Source organism: Microcebus murinus, chromosome 5 (assembly GCF_040939455.1).
Source record: "Microcebus murinus isolate Inina chromosome 5, M.murinus_Inina_mat1.0, whole genome shotgun sequence".
In the NCBI taxonomy this organism is placed as follows: Eukaryota; Metazoa; Chordata; class Mammalia; order Primates; family Cheirogaleidae; genus Microcebus; species Microcebus murinus.
The window spans coordinates 47,239,809-47,256,257 of record NC_134108.1 but is presented as its reverse complement, the minus strand read 5'-3'; the positions used below and the strand labels follow the sequence as shown (position 1 = coordinate 47,256,257).

Here is a 16,449-nt window from a genome sequence, read left to right as displayed (position 1 = left end):
GTCATCTAAATTTGATAAAATATTCAAAAGGACCATAGAGCAACTTATTTTCATAAGTTTTGCCTTATATTTGTTGAAGATAAGAATTCTGCATGAGGAAAAAAGATCTGTGAAAATATTTGGGTGAAAGTATCTGCACATTTCAATAGGAAGAAAACTCCTTTGAGAAGAGCCTCCATTTAGCAAAATTTGTTCTGAGCTCATCAGGCACTTTGCTTCTGCAGAGATATTTTCTCAATTGGGAATATTGTGATATATACATAAAAGCCAATCAAAGATATTAATTTCAAATATTAACTATAAACACAACTTTGAAGAGATTGCAGGCAACGTTTTGAGCAAATTAAAAACAATTCATTCTTTATATCAGTGCCATGGAGATTAGAGACATGCCTGAAGAACAGAATAAAACTAAGATAAATATGTAACAAAAATAATTACATTGTTGCTAATGCTCAGATAATCAATAGAGAAGTTTTTCTTTAATGTACATGGACATATGTATTTAAGTTTTAAAAATTTTATTTTTGAAAAGATTTTGAATAGAAACTATTTCATACGTCCAAAATATTTTTTAAATGTTCAATAAATCAATATATTTTTTAAATTCTATAATTTTATTTATTTATTGACTCTTTTCAATTTAAATTATATGGTTCCCCATCTCTAACTCTCTTGGCTCCCACTGACAGACAAGGGCAAATATGAGAGGTGTTTATGTTTTGAGAAGATTTGCTCAGACTGTCACAATAATTTTCTGGTAGGAAAATACAGACACGGTGTCAAAACAGGCAACTCTCTACCTCACCTCACCACACCCCCAACCAAGGCACACTTAAAGCAGGCCTAAAGATTTCCCTTCCAAAATTACTAGGTATTTCAAGAAACAGCAGGTTTTAAAATACATCATCTTGAATGCAGCATCATCCTCATATGAATGTCAAAGAGAGATGAAATGTAATTAAAAGGAGCTAACTGGTTTCCTTCCCCCTCTCTCATTTGAGTGTTCTGGTAACTACTTATAAATTATACTTGGAAATGAGTCCCTTCATAAACTGATGCTTTATTTAGTACATGAGAACTGAATAAAAATGAAGAGCACTTCCCCTTGTATTTAGAGAGATAATTTCTAGTATTCACTCTGTTACCTTTCAGACGTGAAAATGAAGGATCACACACAGTAAAAACCGTCCTCTAGTCTCCAGCATCGCAGTATGTTCACTGGAGAAAGACTTGAAATTCTGATACTTTCCACGGACCCAAGGCCCCATGACAACTGAGGTCCCTCCTTCCAGAGCACTGGGAAGAACTGCCACTAGCTGAAAATGGGAAGCCCAAAACCTCACTACACTTTGAAACAGCAGGTGGAAAAACTCTGCCCCTTCAGAGGACAGAACTTCCCATTTCTTGCCCCAAATGTAACTAATACAGGTTAGTGTTAGTGACTTAATTAAAGGAAAAACAGTATATTACCATAAGAGTACTAGTTAATTTGCGCCCCCCCCCCCAAAGTTAAAATATAGCCCAAATGTAGTGTGGAAAGTTTGAAACGTATATTTATCACTCTATATAAAAGATAGTTACTTTATTTCCCCATAGTTGAATTCAACTTGATTATGACCGTGGCATTTCTGCTTATAAGAAAGAACAATGTTACTCCTTACAGATAACCTAGTCTCTTCAGATTTGAAACTTCAGTTGCTTCAGGGCAATTAGTCAAATTAAACTCACTTCAAACAGCCTCTCAGGGCTGTGTTCCTTTCCCTTTCCTCCTCCTCCCCAGGGGGGAAATTATAGACTGTAGCAGGGAGGGGAGAGGAGCCAGCCTAGGTGCTGCCCTCCAAGCCCTCGCTGGCCTCTGTGGGGTGTCTCGTCCCTTTGCCTTAGGGTGCTGGCCTGGTTCTGCTGACAGAACCGGTCAATGCCTCACTGAGGCTCCACAGCGCCTGTGGCCACGATCCCAGCCGGTCTCCAGGGGTGAGACCAACATACTTCCTTCTGTGCCTGCTCCAGTCTCACCCCAGATCTCTCAGCACCTTCACATCTGCCCAAGGGGGCAAGAGGGACTGTGGGAGTTTCCCCACGCCATGTGCAGGCTCTGGGGAACTGGAAGGGGACACCATCTCAGGGCCTGTTTCTGCCTAAACCTGCTCACTGCAGGGCTGGCTACAAGGTGGTTTCCTTCCAGAGCGGGCCAAGGGTCCGCTTGCTCTCTGGGTCCATTGCTCCATTGGAGCAAGGGTCCATTGCTCTCTGCTTGCTTCCCCCACCCACCTGGGCTTCTAGCATCTCAATGATGCCTTAAGCAGAAGCTGGGGGAATGGGGTGCTGGATTGCAGGAACCATCCCTTTCTTAGCTCTAGACTCCCCTGAATCACCACAAGCCCCTCCCACCAACCCAGGAAGGGATTTTCTCCTTCCTGGAGGAGCCGGAAACAACCCTTTAGCCTCCCTCCTCCATGGCTTAATGTACAATTTATGCCAGGCCTTCTGAGATTCGGCTCCTTGGAATCCACAAACCATTTTCTTCTAACAAAGCCTGCCTCTTTTAAATGAAGGCCTGGGCTAACTCTGGTCTCTGAAATGTGCTTTAAAGGCCCGCTTTGGAAGTCAAAAGCCGAACAATGTCTTCTTTGTCCTTGACCATGTTCTGTCCTCCCCCTGAAGTAATGGAATCCTTAGTCTCTATGGGGGAGACTCCCAGGGCAACAAGAATTAGGAGGAAGGGAAAATAAGCTGAATACCAGTTCAAAATATTATTCCCACTAAACCAGCTGTTCATAATGCAAGGTCTCAGAGGTCCCAGAATACTCTTCCAGGATTAAAAAAAAAAAGTGCAACACACTAATGTGTCATTCTTCCAAAAGACATCGTTTATACATATTTGAACCAAGGGTGAAATGGGCCTATGGCTTTCAGTTTCTTTAATTCTTTGTATCTAATGTCTTTAACCTCCATTCTCCTGTAGAGTGGAGATCCACTAAACCGGAAGCCACCCCTGCATCAGCATCATTAGGAACTCTCCGCTTCCCTGGGCTTCCTCATCTTTGTCTCTCCTCCTCTGTACCCGCTGTGTTCCCTCATCACACCAGAGACCTCGACCTTTCCTTACCTTGTCTATCACACCCAACTCCTCTGTCTAGCCTGAACCTTACTTTTAGCTGATTCAATTGATATTTTCTTTAGTCTCTTAGAACATCCTACTCACTTGACTATTCAAATCAATTCCTAATTCTAAGTAACCAGGTGGTCAGATTTTTCATTCCAAAGTGACAAATATTACCAGGCAATGTCACAAAATTGAGTGAAAGGGAACCACTAAAAATACCTACAAATTCTGGTGGAACCTCATGGTGTAATTCTTTTTATCCATCTGTTAACACACTACCCTGTAGTTTAATGGCTGTTTGAACCTACTCTAGATTCTCCAAGCTCCCTCTCCCTTCTCCTAATCTCACAACCTCAGATGAAACTTCAGCCTACAATTGCCCACTCCACTTTTTTGAACGTCTTCCTTCTCACACAGAAATTTCACTGTACCTTTCCTACCTTGCAGTGATGGTTAAAGTCACACGCATAAGGTACAGAGCACCACGCCCGCCATTCAGTAGGCATGCAGTCTCGTAAACACCTTTCTCATCTGTTCTTTCTCCCCTGAGTAACTACTCCTTTCTATCCTTTTGAAGGCTATAGTGGGTTGAGTGGTGGCCTCCCCAAAGTATGCCCACCTGGGACCTGCAAGAGCAATTTGGAAAAAAAGGGTCTTTGCAGATGTAATTAAATTAAGAATATCAAATTACCCTTTATTAGACTGGGCCTTAAATTAAGTGACAAGTGTCCTCATAAGAGAAGGAAAAGGCCATGTGAAGGCAAAGGTAGAGACTATAGTGATGTGTCTACAAGCCAGGAAGGCATAGGTTTGCCTCCGCCATCAGAAGCCAGGAGAGAGGCACAGAACAGCTTCTCCTGCAGGCCCTCCAGAAGAAACCAGCCCTGCCAACACCTTTATTTTTGACCTCTAGTTTCCAGAGCTGTGAGGGAAATGTTTCTGTTGTTTTAAGCCACCCAGTCTGTGGGAATTTGCTATGACATTCCCAGGAAACTAATACAAGGGCTAATCCACACTTAACCAGGATCTCGTCTCTACCAATTCCTTATTGGTCCCCTTCCAACCAAATCCCTTCTCATTCCTGCTTCACCAACACCCCCCTCTTTTGTGGATCATTCCTGCAGTCCTAGCTCACCCATGAGCTAGGACTGAGAGCCAGGTGGGTGCACAGAACAGCTCCCCACTGTTGCAGCTCTGGGTCTCAAGGGCGTGGGAGCATCATTCTGGGGTTGGGGTCAGGATAAGAGAATTTCTGCAGCAGCTGCACATGTGAGGACCAGGGAAGGCAGCAGGGCTTGCCCTGCACCCGGTTCTGGGACTCCTTAGCACCTTCGTACGCTGGACTTTTCCCCATATGACATGATGCACTGAGGTAAAACCAAATAATGTTGAAGTTGCAGTTTTCTAAGTGCCAATCCTCCCTGGATCATACTTATAAAAAGAAACTAATCAGAACTAATACCTTTCTCAGAAGCTGCTGGCACCCACAGAGGAATCTGGTTCTATTTAATCTACCATAGTCCTTCCAGATTCTTCCCAGATACCCCACACTAGTCTTCAATGGATAATTCTCAACCTCTAAGAGTACTTCCAACTCCTAGCAGTCCAAAATCAAGAATTTGTTGAAAAATGGCTACAAGACAGAGGGAATTACATGGTTAAGTGCACTTATATGAAAAGAAGGGCGAGGTGTGATGCATTACGTATGCTTTGGCCCTAGCATGCATGCAGGATTAGAAGATAGGATCACAGCATTTTCACCCAAGGAGGTGGAAATAAGGTGGAGTCAAAAACATTATTATGTGCGACCAAAATCTGGATTCTCAATCATGACTCTAAGGATCATCAATGCGGAGGACTTAATATATTACCTGCACAAAGAAAATTTACCTGAGATGCATCTCATTCTAGAAGTACTGAAAATATGTATAAGACCTTCCAACTTGGAAGCTTAGACTCATAATCAACAAGAATTAAATGCACAGTGCAGTGTTATACAGCACAAGGCAAATTAAACAAGGTGCACTTTCAGCCTTCTAGAAGCTTGCTACTGAAAATGGACAATATTGACGCTGACATGTACAAAAGAGGCTAAACACAAACAAATTGGATAAATACAGGAAGTGGTGACATTATATGCCAGCAAAGGGGAAAGTGCATTTTGTGAGAGTGGCGTGTGATCTCCCGCATTTCAGGTGGTGGTTGTGGCGGTGGGGAGGGGGCAGGAAAAGCACTTAAACCATAGACAGTGCATGGTTAAGCAAGGAAAAAAAACATTCACCACTGCTTCCCAAAGACCACAATAGCAATGCAAACAACAGAGAAGCAGCAGGTACGGTACCTCCCCGCCCCCTCTCAGCTGCAGCAGTTGGCCTACATCCACAGAAAATGCTCTTATTGCCCGTCTCCATCCCAGATACATTAAACTTGACATCCAAGTGAGGGCTAGGCAGGAGAAGCCATTAATGAGGAATCACAGTGAGCTTTTGACAGGTAGCCGAGAAGACTCCCATGAATGCCTAACCAACACTGCCTGTTGTGCTGTTGTGTCTTTTGTTACAGAGATGACTCAAGGAGTACCCCCCCAACCACAGGAAACATTTTATAAAGCTTATTTTTCAATCATTCTTTTGAAGGATATACAAACAAAGGCTGTAGCTGAGCTATAGTGTTAAATCACTATTTTGTAAGACCTTAAGTCTGGCAGAGAACCCTCCTCCCATGCTAAGGAGAGTCTTCAGATGATGACAATACTAAGTAAACAAAATTCATGCATGGCGTGGAAGGCACGCCCACAGCCAAAGCTGAGCTATATACGCTAAGGGACTCAGTTAAATGCTGCTTTGAGAGGTCCAGAGATGGGCAGATACATAACACACAAGCACCTGCTTTCTCTGCCTCACAGACTTTTAGGCCCAATGCTGGTAGTCCACTGGGCTCCTCTCCTTTCTCCACCATTCACTGCTATATTCCTCCAGATTTTGAAGCATTCTGCATTTTCTCCCTTGTCTTGGATATCATTCTGCACTACTGGCAATCTTTTTTATAAAGTGAAAATCTTACTGGTGAAAACCTGATGGCAGAGGACAAAGAAGTAACTATTTCCCTGAACACCCAAAATTTTTAAGAACAAGATCAAGATTCTGAACAGAAAGTCTTTAAATGCATACCATTTGCAAAATGCAATGGTGGTTCCTAAAACAGACTAGGACAGTTATGGAACCTAAACCATGTGGGGCAGTAGGGAGTAAATCTGATGCCACCGGAAAATACAGAAGCTCAATGTCCAAAAAGATGCCAGCCTAGTGCCACAGATGCCCAGGAAGCCAGCTGCACATTCCAGTGCCTTGCCTCAGGCCTGTCTAAACAAACATCTGCTGAGTGTCTACATGTGAAAGACGCTGGACCCCATGCCATTGGTGGACAGATAAAAAGGGGGAACAGCAAACATTTTTGCACACATGGGGCCAACAGTGTCTTGAGAAGGCAGGACTCAAGTATATTGATTTCTAGGAGACCCAGATTCTTCTAGGGTAAGCTAAATTAATAACTGGATGTATGAACTTGGGCAAGTGATAAAAAATGCTCTGAATCTTGGATTTCCCATATCAGGATTTAACTAATAATGAGGCAATGAAGAGATACAAATGTTCAATGCAAGAGAATGAAGAGATTGGGGTAACCTTTCGAGAGTTGCGATTCTATTTGGGCCTTGACGAATGGATAGAACTCTAAGGAAAAGGAAGGATTAGGGGATTCCAGGAAGGGAAAACAAAGATCAGGACCATATTCCACATTAATGAGATAGTGTTGATCTTCTGGCTAATCAAGTGTTACCGTCCTGGTAAGAGAAGTGAGCCTGGGAGGACTGAGGAAGAACGTGGCAACTACGCAAGGCACTGAAGGCTTGGCTAAGGAATCTGGTCTTTCTGCTCCTATTCACTGGGTTGTTAGTAAAGGAACGAGGCACAAGAACCAGTACCTACATCAGCTGGCACTTCCATCTTGACATTGATCAGCATCTCCTCACTCCATCTAGGAAGTATAGGAATCAAGCAACTGTTATTTGCAAACCATGGGAGAGCATGCAGGATCTAATTTATCAAGAGAATATGGATCAGGCAAAGATGTGCATAAAGGACAGCCAGAGAAGGACACTTCCAAGTAGGAGACACTGATAAAGGATAGAGAATGACAGGATGTTAGAGTTCATTGACAACTCAGCTCCTGAGTTTTACATCTGAAAATAATGAGGTAGCATGTTTATATAACAGTTATAGGTTAGAAAATAAACTATATGATAGAAGGTGATAATACCCTTCAAACTCTGAGAGCAAGAAGAGAAACCATTAACAGAAATTAGTGCTTTCTAACATATCCTCGTGTGTAGGTATGGCCTAGCTGTAGGCAACACATCATACAATTTTGAAATAAAATTAAGATAAAATTAAAATAAAAATCAAATTTTACAAATGACAATATTTGAAATTGTTATTGCTTCTAAATAGACACAACATTTGTGTGGAAATGAAGGAACTTGTTGGTGTTTATTTGTCTTTTCTGTAGAATTTAAATTGGGCAGGATTTCACAGAAATACAGATTCTGTAACTTTTTCTGGGGATTAAAAGAAAAAAAAGGATTGGGAAAAGTGCCCTGGGCTTTGTTGTGGGAAAGGAGATCTGGCTCATTTTTAATTTTCCATTAAAGCCCTACTTTTCAATATAAAGCAGATGGAATCCTTATACAACTCCATGAAAAGCCTACTATTTTTGGGTACCTCAAAGATGAAAGCTCTGAAGAAAATGAAAGTGTTTGAATTCATCAGATAAAATCCCACCAGCACATTCAAAAGGCACAGGTACTTAGAAATCATTAAATTACAAGTTAAGAGGTCTTTCCGAGATGGATTTATGATTCTGGGCCTCCTCCCACGCTGCGGCTCCCCCTGACCCTGGCTGCTGGACGGTGCCTACCACTTCTCCGCCTGCTCCCCCACTGCTGTAGCTGGGGCTCTCTGGGCCTGCTTCATTCCTGGCCTTCCAGAGCTGCCTCCTGCCACTTCCCTTCTCACTGCTGTTCCCAGACATAGGAAAGATTTCAAAGCATTCAAATCTACCTGTCCCATTCCTACTGAATCAGAACCAGGCCTAGGAATGTGCATTCTATAAGATCCTCAGGGTATGCATGCAGCTGGTGCCCTAAAGCTATTTTCTTATCATAGGACCTAGTTCAATATATTCTCTGCCATTCTGCAGGGGAGATGGAGAACAAGAGGGCTGATGTTTATTGGCAAGGACTGTGAGGCACTGGGCTGGGAGCTGCTGGGCACCATCTCCACCCTCACAGTTTACAACCTCGTTGAGAGATGGCACAAATTTAGTGTGAAGAGCACAGATGTTGGAGCTGGACTGCCTGGGTTCAGATGCCAGCTCTGTCACTTACCACTGTGTGACTCTAACTCACTTAACCTCTATGCCTCAGTTCTTTCATCTTTTAAATGGGACCTCATGGAATTGTGATCGGACCTCATGGAATTGTGCTAGGTGTTGTGTTGGCAAATCAAACACAAATGAGATAGAGTCCCTGACTTCCAGAGAACTCACAAGTCAGTGAAGAGGGCCAGTATCTACCCCACTCTACCACCCAGCTGACTCCCTCTGCTTTACACGTCAGGTTACAATGAGGGTGATGAAGATGAGGTGGTAACCAAGTGCCATGGGACCCCACAGGCAGGAGAGATGGGAGCACTTCCCAAGAGGTAAGTCTTGAGTAGAGTTATCAGAAGGGCTGAGATTTCCACAGTGGGGTAAGAGCACCTTCGTATGCCCCAACACAAGACACAGAAGTAACTGGGTAACTGCAAAGCAAAGGCAAGGAGGCAGGGAAGGAAGAACCGCAGCTGTGCAGCAGAAGCAGGCATGAGCTTAGTAGTCGCGCAGACCTGCCTTCGCTAGTTATTAGCTGTGTGACAATGGGCAAGTTTCTTTACCTCTCTGAGCCTCAGCCTCCCCATTTGACTAATGGGGATAGTAACACCTGCCTCACAGAGTTGTTATGATCAACTAAATTACTGTATGTAAGCACATACCACAGGCCTCCAGGTTCAATAAAACGATAGGTGTTATTATTTCTATGGTATATTCAGGGTGGGGTGAGTAGCTGTGGTATGCCGTGTGCTTTTATACACAATCACAGAAAGGAGAATACAGGCCAGAAAGAGACAGCACTCAAAACAGCTTTCTAAACAGAAATAACTAAGACTTTTCCATAGTAATACATTTTTTTCTGCCCAAAACTTACCGTTAACAAGTGCTCAATACATATTTGCCCAAACCCACCAGGTGCTGCTCAGAGTCATGGGTTTACGAGGACAGACTCTATGATCATATCTGCTTCCTGAGAATTCCCAAGAAGCCCCAAGTCAGGCTTCCCACCCAGAGCGAGGCACAAGGCAGGCTGCTGGACACAAGCTGAGAGAAATGGGAAAGCACTCTCATCCAAATATTACGACAACTCGGAGTCTCACAAACATCGTTAAAGTTTCATGAGTCAGTAAGCATTATCTTTTCCTCCCACGTTTTTATTAGACCATAAATCCAGTTCGATTTATATCCTTCCAGGATTACTGCGTTCTAATCAAGTCCACAGTGTCACTTACTGCATGTCACCCAAGTCCATTTGGATAATACTATTCAGGCTACTTACATGTTTTAGTAGCTAAAAATTAGATTTGCTCAACTAGAAACACTAAAAACTTATCGTATTCCTCTAAATAACACAAATAACTCTTTCTTCATAGGAATCAAGTGCATAAAAGTCACAATCCATGTTTTTTTTCTTAATCTGTAGTTCATTCTACCTTTAAAAGTCATGATGACATTCTGAAGTCAAACTCAACAGATTTACACTGTAAACAGGTTAAAATTCTAGTTACTTGACTTTAAAAACCCGACCCCTACACCATGCTCTTAACCACACCCCTCACTTGGGCTAATAGGCCAGAAACCTGGTGATTCTGCCACTTTGGACAAGTCACGTAACCTTCCTGGACCTCACTTTTCCCTGTAAGTAAAATGAATGTGTTGGACTACATGGTCTCCAAGATTCTGGGTTCCATGGCCTGTATCCTTGAAAAACTGCAAAAGAGACCCTTGTGGTTCTATGTCCTGTAGGTTTTGACACATGTTTCTACTCTAGTTTGGGGGAGCAGCAGATTCCTAGACTTCTACCTCTCCATTTCCTGCTCTGGTGAGGTTCAGATATATTTGGTGCTGAATCCAACTGCACTTTTCATTTTCTATTTTGCTTAACTCTGAGGCTCATCCTATATTCTGTCACCCCCCCCCCCCATTCAGGGGCTGGCTCTTCTGCCTCTGCTGCCGGGCTCACCCTCAGCCCTGTCTGCTCCTCTTTATACTCTACACACTCTCCCTGGGTGACCTTACCTGCATCCATGGCCTCAAGTATTTTGTAATTTGCTGCTAATAAATATATAGTTGAGTCCTAGTCCTCTCCCTCACTCCTGTCTATTCCCCTGCCTACGAGACACCTCCACTTGGAAGTCCACAGTGTCCATGACAAAATCACTGCTTCACCTGCCTGAACCCTGCTTTTCTTACCGGCTGCTTGTCTCTATGGCTCTCTCCACCTAACTCCCCAGAGACCCCTCTTCCCTGCCTGCCCACCTCCATATCCTGTCTCACCCTCTCATTCCGTCTTTCTCACTCCATCCCCACCTCCATTCGTTCCTTTCAGACCCTCATCTATTACTCTTCTGAGTCTCTGTAACTACACTCCCTGCACCAGTTTTGCCCACCTCTGGTCAAAGGCCCACACTGTGGCCAGATCTTTATAAAAATACAATCACATCAAACCACCATCCTCACTTACAACTCTTAAATGGCACTCAGGATAAAGTACTTACAAGAATTTTCTCAATTTGTGCTTCAGCCCTGTCTTCTCCCTTCATCCCTTCTCTCTACTCCCCAAACCTGCCTGGAACTAGCTGCAGTTTCTTAAAAGATCCGTGCGTTTTCCTTCTGGGCTGTTCCCTCTGGGGCAGTGGGCTTCCCACAACACTCCCCTAGCCAACTCTTACTCCCCATTTTGCAGACACCTCCTCCTCCAGCCTTCTCCATCTGGCCATTCCACTTTCCCACCTCTCTGCCACATTCATGCTCCCTTCCGTATGCTCTCTCGCATCCTGTGTGGACCCCCAGAATCACAGTTATAGCAGTGGTCAGAGACTTCCTCATTTCTCTGCTCAACTAGCAGGTAAGTTCCTTGGGGCAGGATCATACCCTCTTTTTGCCCCTGAAGCATCTAGTTTAATGTTTGGCAAATGGTAGATGCAATGAATGAATGTTCTTGAATGAATAAGTATGTAGACAATTCACAAACTCATACAGACCTAACTGTGCACCACAGAAGGACCCAGCTTAATATAAACAATCACACAGAGTAAAATCATTTCCAGCATCAATATGCTTTTTTAAATTTAATTTTATGTTTTTATTTCCCAGATAAGCAATAGATGAGAGTCTGAATGGAAGGAAGGGAGGTAAGGATGAATATTTTATGTCTTATTTGGATATACAGTTCTATTTCCCATCAACCAGAAGTCTCAATTTCCAAAGTATTTTAGCCATCACCTTCCCTTATGGCACATAACATTTTAATTGATATCATCATTATATCAATATGTAGTATTTCGAATATTTCCTAGTGGGTAAGGGCAAGGGCTTTGGAACCAAACTAATTGGGCCTGAATCCTATCTACCACTTTAGCTCTATGATCTTGAGTTAGTTACTTAACCTTGTGCCAGTAACTGCTCATCTGTAAAATGGGGATTGTGAATAAAAACTACTTCATATCATTATTGTTATGATTAGAGCTTAAGCCACACTTGTCACACAGTAAGTGCTCGATAAATGTTAGCTATTATTTTTATCTCCTCTAGTAGACTATGAGCTTCTGAAGAGCAAGGACAGCAGAAGTATTCATTTCCAGGAACCCATCTCCCCAGTGCCTTGCACAAAGTAACACACTAGGCTAGTGTTTACAGAACAGATGAATATAATGAAGTGTTTATAGCCAAAAAAAAAAAAGTGCATTATTAATTATGATGGCTGGTATGGACAGAACTGCTCCAACAATTTGGAGCCCTGTGGAGAACAGGGACCATAAAGAACACTAGCAGTTCCCCCTGTTCCTGGAGATCTGGAAGCTCACTTAACCGCCATGGAATACGCAGACTCACAGACACAGAGTTAGGCAGCTGAGTTGACAGAGGGGACGCAGGTGGGACTGAAGAGCTGGCTGGCTGAGCCTCTGGCCTTTCCATCAGGAAGCTGCATGGCCTTGGGGCAAGGAGTTTCACCTGTCAGAGGATGCTTAATTTCCTCCTTTGGTTAAGAGAAGGTAGGACTGTGATTTCTGAGGACCCTCCTAGCCACTTTAGGAGTCTATAGAATCACCAGATAAAACACGAAGCCAAGAAAGGGGCTTCTGGACTAAAAGAACCACATCAAAGTCAACACAGGAAGCATATCTAATAACTGTATTATAAGGGATTATTGAGTGGGAGTTGGCCTCTCAACAAAAAGCAAGGCTTTTGAAACACACTTAAGATGAAAAGATCTGAACTTACAAAATTAAAAAAGAAGAGAAGAAATATGGGTATCAGCTTTAGGTTTCCATTTAGTTTAATTCCCATCAGCCTATACGCTTACTGAAGGCAGTCAATCTGCCTTGTTACAAAGTGGCAGCGTTTGGCAAAGCTGTTTACCAAAAATACATTTCTTCTTGTTCTTTATTCTGGGCACATGGCTAAACTACATTTCCCAGGCTCCCTTGCAATTAAATGTAGCCACATAACTGGCCCTAGAAAGTGAGCAGAAGTAATGGGCGTCATTTCCAGGCCAAGGCACTCTAAATTCCCTTTTGCTCCTTCTTTCACCTTAAATAGGTTATAAGGGAAAGCTATGGGACAGTTGTGCTACAAGATAGAGGTGTGGGATCCAAAATCACTGCATGGAGGAAATCCACCTCCTGACCAGAAACACCCATTTTGGACTATTACAGGAGCAAGACAAACATCTATTGGTTTTGAGCCACTATATGGCTGCAGGCCTATTTGTTACAGCTGCTAACATTAGCCTCATTAATACAGATGTTGAGCACATACCAAGGACCTAACTCACATTTGTTGATCATTAAATGAAACACTGAGAGCTTACTAAGGTAAAATTTAGTAAGAAACAAGAAAAATAATACCAGGTTCCTTTTATCAATGTGCTGACCAACTGAAGGTGGAAATAGACACATGCCAAACATAATGCCTGCTGCTAAAGTTTGAAAACAAAATTGAAGGTATGATGAGAAGATGCCATTTGAGCTGGGCCCTGAAAGTTAAATAGGACTTCAAGTAAGTCAGATGGGGTTGGAGATTCTAGACCCACAAGAAAGCAAAGTGTGCAATTGCTCACAACCTTATCATTAAGTTTCTTTAACTTTGTCTACAGAGTACAAGTCTGTGTGCCCTGAAGTTCCTTCCTGGGTCTGGCATCAAATGAACAACCTTTGTTTTTTATAGTACACTCATTAACCCTATTGCTTTGTTTAATGTAAAAAATTCCATGATCAATGTCTTTAAAAATATAGAAGTAAATGTTACTTTAATGGATCAAACCAACTCTTTTCTAATAAAATTCTTGAAGAATAAATTTGAGACAGTTCTGTTACTGAGAAGAGTCGAAGAGTCATGCTCTTAGGAATCAACGGGTTGAACCCAAGCTTTGACAGCATTGAGTAAGCATGTGTTAGTCACTGGCTTACAAAACAGAACATTAAGCCCCCAGATTTACATCAACATCTCCTCTTCAAGAGGAACATTGGATGGTTAGAGTTCACCCAAAAGATTCTCTACATCCTCAGCTCACAGCTAAGTGCCTCCAAACGCTCACATAGTTAAACCACTTCCTCCAAAAGTCTGTGCGTCCCTTCATCTGAAAGCAAGGTACCCATGGGGCAGGGACTGGGGCAGAAGACAGCACAAAGGGTGGAAAGTATTGCTTGGGTGGTGAGAGGAAGGATGTGGGTGACCAAAGGCTACCTTGAAGCAGGCAAGAGACAGTCTCCGAAAGTCTTCCAATTCAAGACTGCTTTATCTATGTCCCCAGGTATTTAAATAAAAGGATAAAACAACATCACTGGGCAGACAAGGTTTCACTTCAAAAGACTTCTTCAGCACAGTGGCCTTGGACTTGAGATAAGCAGCAACTCAGGCTGCCTCCCTCTTATCAAACGCCAATTTAATTCTGATTCAGAAACAAAATTCTTCTGAGTCCACATCAATTTCTGCCCCAGCTCTTGCTACCTATCCCCAAAAGGAGAGGGGGAAAAGATCAAGGGGATGGGAAAACTACCTTAAAAGTAGAGCAACTCCTAAGACTGCTGGAATAATTGTCCCCTTAAATCTAAGAACTACCGCAGCTGCCAGTCAACACTACCGGTCTGTGAACACAGCAAAATGCCGGCACCTGCCACCCGGCATCTGGGGGAGGCCTTTCATTTTTTCGTAAGTGTGGCAGGAAAGACTCAGAGATCGACTGCTTCATGGAAAGAAAGGGAAGCCCCCGGGAAGAGCAACAAGAAGCATCGTGCCTATTCTTGGGGACTTTGTATGTCTCCTCTCTATGCACTGAAAGGGCTCTTTGTGTCACACACTCACACACACACACACCCCGAGTCTGTGTGATTTATTGGGGGAAGGAAGGGTAAGAAGGGTGATTGTATTATCCCTCTTCCCAGTGAGTCCCAGCAAATATCTGCCTGGGCCCAAGCTCGGTGGCCTCTTTCTGGCCCAGTCCCTCCGCCTGTGGCCGCAGAGATAAGAGAGGGGAGGAGACCAAACAAAAACAGCCATCGATCTAGGGAAGTAGGGAGGAAATCCAGCCAGAGAGCGGGCAGGGGAAGAGAAAGGAGCCTGAGGGAGCAGAAGGGGTGGAGGACGGAGGAAGAGGAGAGAAGGCTTCAGCAAAGGGGAAAGGGGAAGGGTGGGTGGGTGGTGGCACAGGAAGAGTGAAGGGGCGGATGGGGGAAGTGCAAGGGAGGTGCCAGAAATAGGCAGGAGGATGCGTTGGGGAAGGCGACGGCCTCCGAGGGAGGAGGCCGAGAGGTGGAGTGAGGCAGGGGTTGGGTGGGGAGGGAAGCAGCACGGGGCATCAATTATTAAGTGATTACATCATCCCTGACATTAAAACAACACACACAGCCCGGGTCCCCGCGGGGGGCCCCGAAAGGAGGGCGGGGGCGGAGTCTGGGCCAGCCTCTCCCCCGAGCCAATTCTTATTCTCACCCGGCGCCCGCTCGCGGGCGAGGGAAGGGCCCCCACCCCCGCGCTACCTCGGGCCGCACCCCGCCGAGGTGTCCTCCCTCCCGCGCGGCTGCGGGAAGACCCGGAGAGCGGCCAACTCCCCGGCAGCCCCGCGCGGCGCCCCGCTGGCGGCTCCGGCCAAGCGACTGCAGCGCGGCGGGGGCGGCGCTGTGCGGGGCCCCGGCCGCCGGGCGTCTCCGCTGCATCCCCCGCGGCCTCCCGCGCATCCCCGCCGCTTACCTGCGCCGCGCTCAGGCTCCGGAGCCCATTCACATGGTCCTCTCCCCGCCCTCCTCCGGCGCGGCCGAGGCGGCTCCGGCAGCTCCCCGGGGGCCGGGAGCCGGTGGGCCTTCCGCGAGCACCGAGGGGGCGGCGCCGGGGTGTCCCCGGCCCGGCGGCCGGATCCCTCGCTGGCGCGGGCGGCGGCTTTGTACGCGCCCCGGAGCCCGCGCTGCGCCGGGAGAAGCGCCGCGCGCCCGGACGGCGGAGGACGCGCGGCTCCGAGGGCAGCCTCGCCTCTGCTCCCGCGGCCGGGGGCGGGCGGGTCTCCACGGGCTCGGCTGGCGCGACCCCTCCTCCTCTCCGCGGCAGCCCCCTCCTCGCCGGCTCGGCTCCTGACAGATGGCGCAACTGCAACGACGCGCCGCCGCCACCGCGGCTGCTCGCAGCTACTCTCGCTGATGCTCCGGCCCCTCCAGCCCCGGCGGGGAGCGGGGAGGGGGCGGGACGCGCCGCGGGAGTGGCAGGCCCCGCCGCCCTATCAAAGAGCCCCTTGGGAGCTGCGGGCCGCAACCATTGGTGTGCGGGGCGTGGGCGGGACGGCAATGGGTGGGGCCATGAGTGGGTTGAGCGTTACTGTGGCAGCCGGCATCCCGGCGTGCGTGCGGGGCAGGGTGTGCGAGAGGACGCGAGGTTGGAGGAGGGCGGGTGTGTGTGTTTTAAGGATTGTGTGGAGTTGTGGG

The 16,449-nt window shown here is 45.7% G+C and overlaps 1 protein-coding gene across 3 annotated transcripts in view; it reads right to left on the bottom strand.

Moving 5' to 3' along the window:
* FYN (FYN proto-oncogene, Src family tyrosine kinase) overlaps nucleotides 1-16,187 on the bottom strand; it is a 200,712-nt gene extending 184,525 nt beyond the window's left edge. For all 3 annotated transcript variants that reach the window (XM_012753105.3, XM_012753111.3, XM_012753108.3), the window contains exon 1: nucleotides 15,728-16,187. The gene's annotated coding sequence lies outside the window, so the exon portion shown is untranslated. The remainder of the gene's footprint in view (nucleotides 1-15,727) is intronic.
* Between the last annotated feature and the right edge of the window lie 262 nt (nucleotides 16,188-16,449).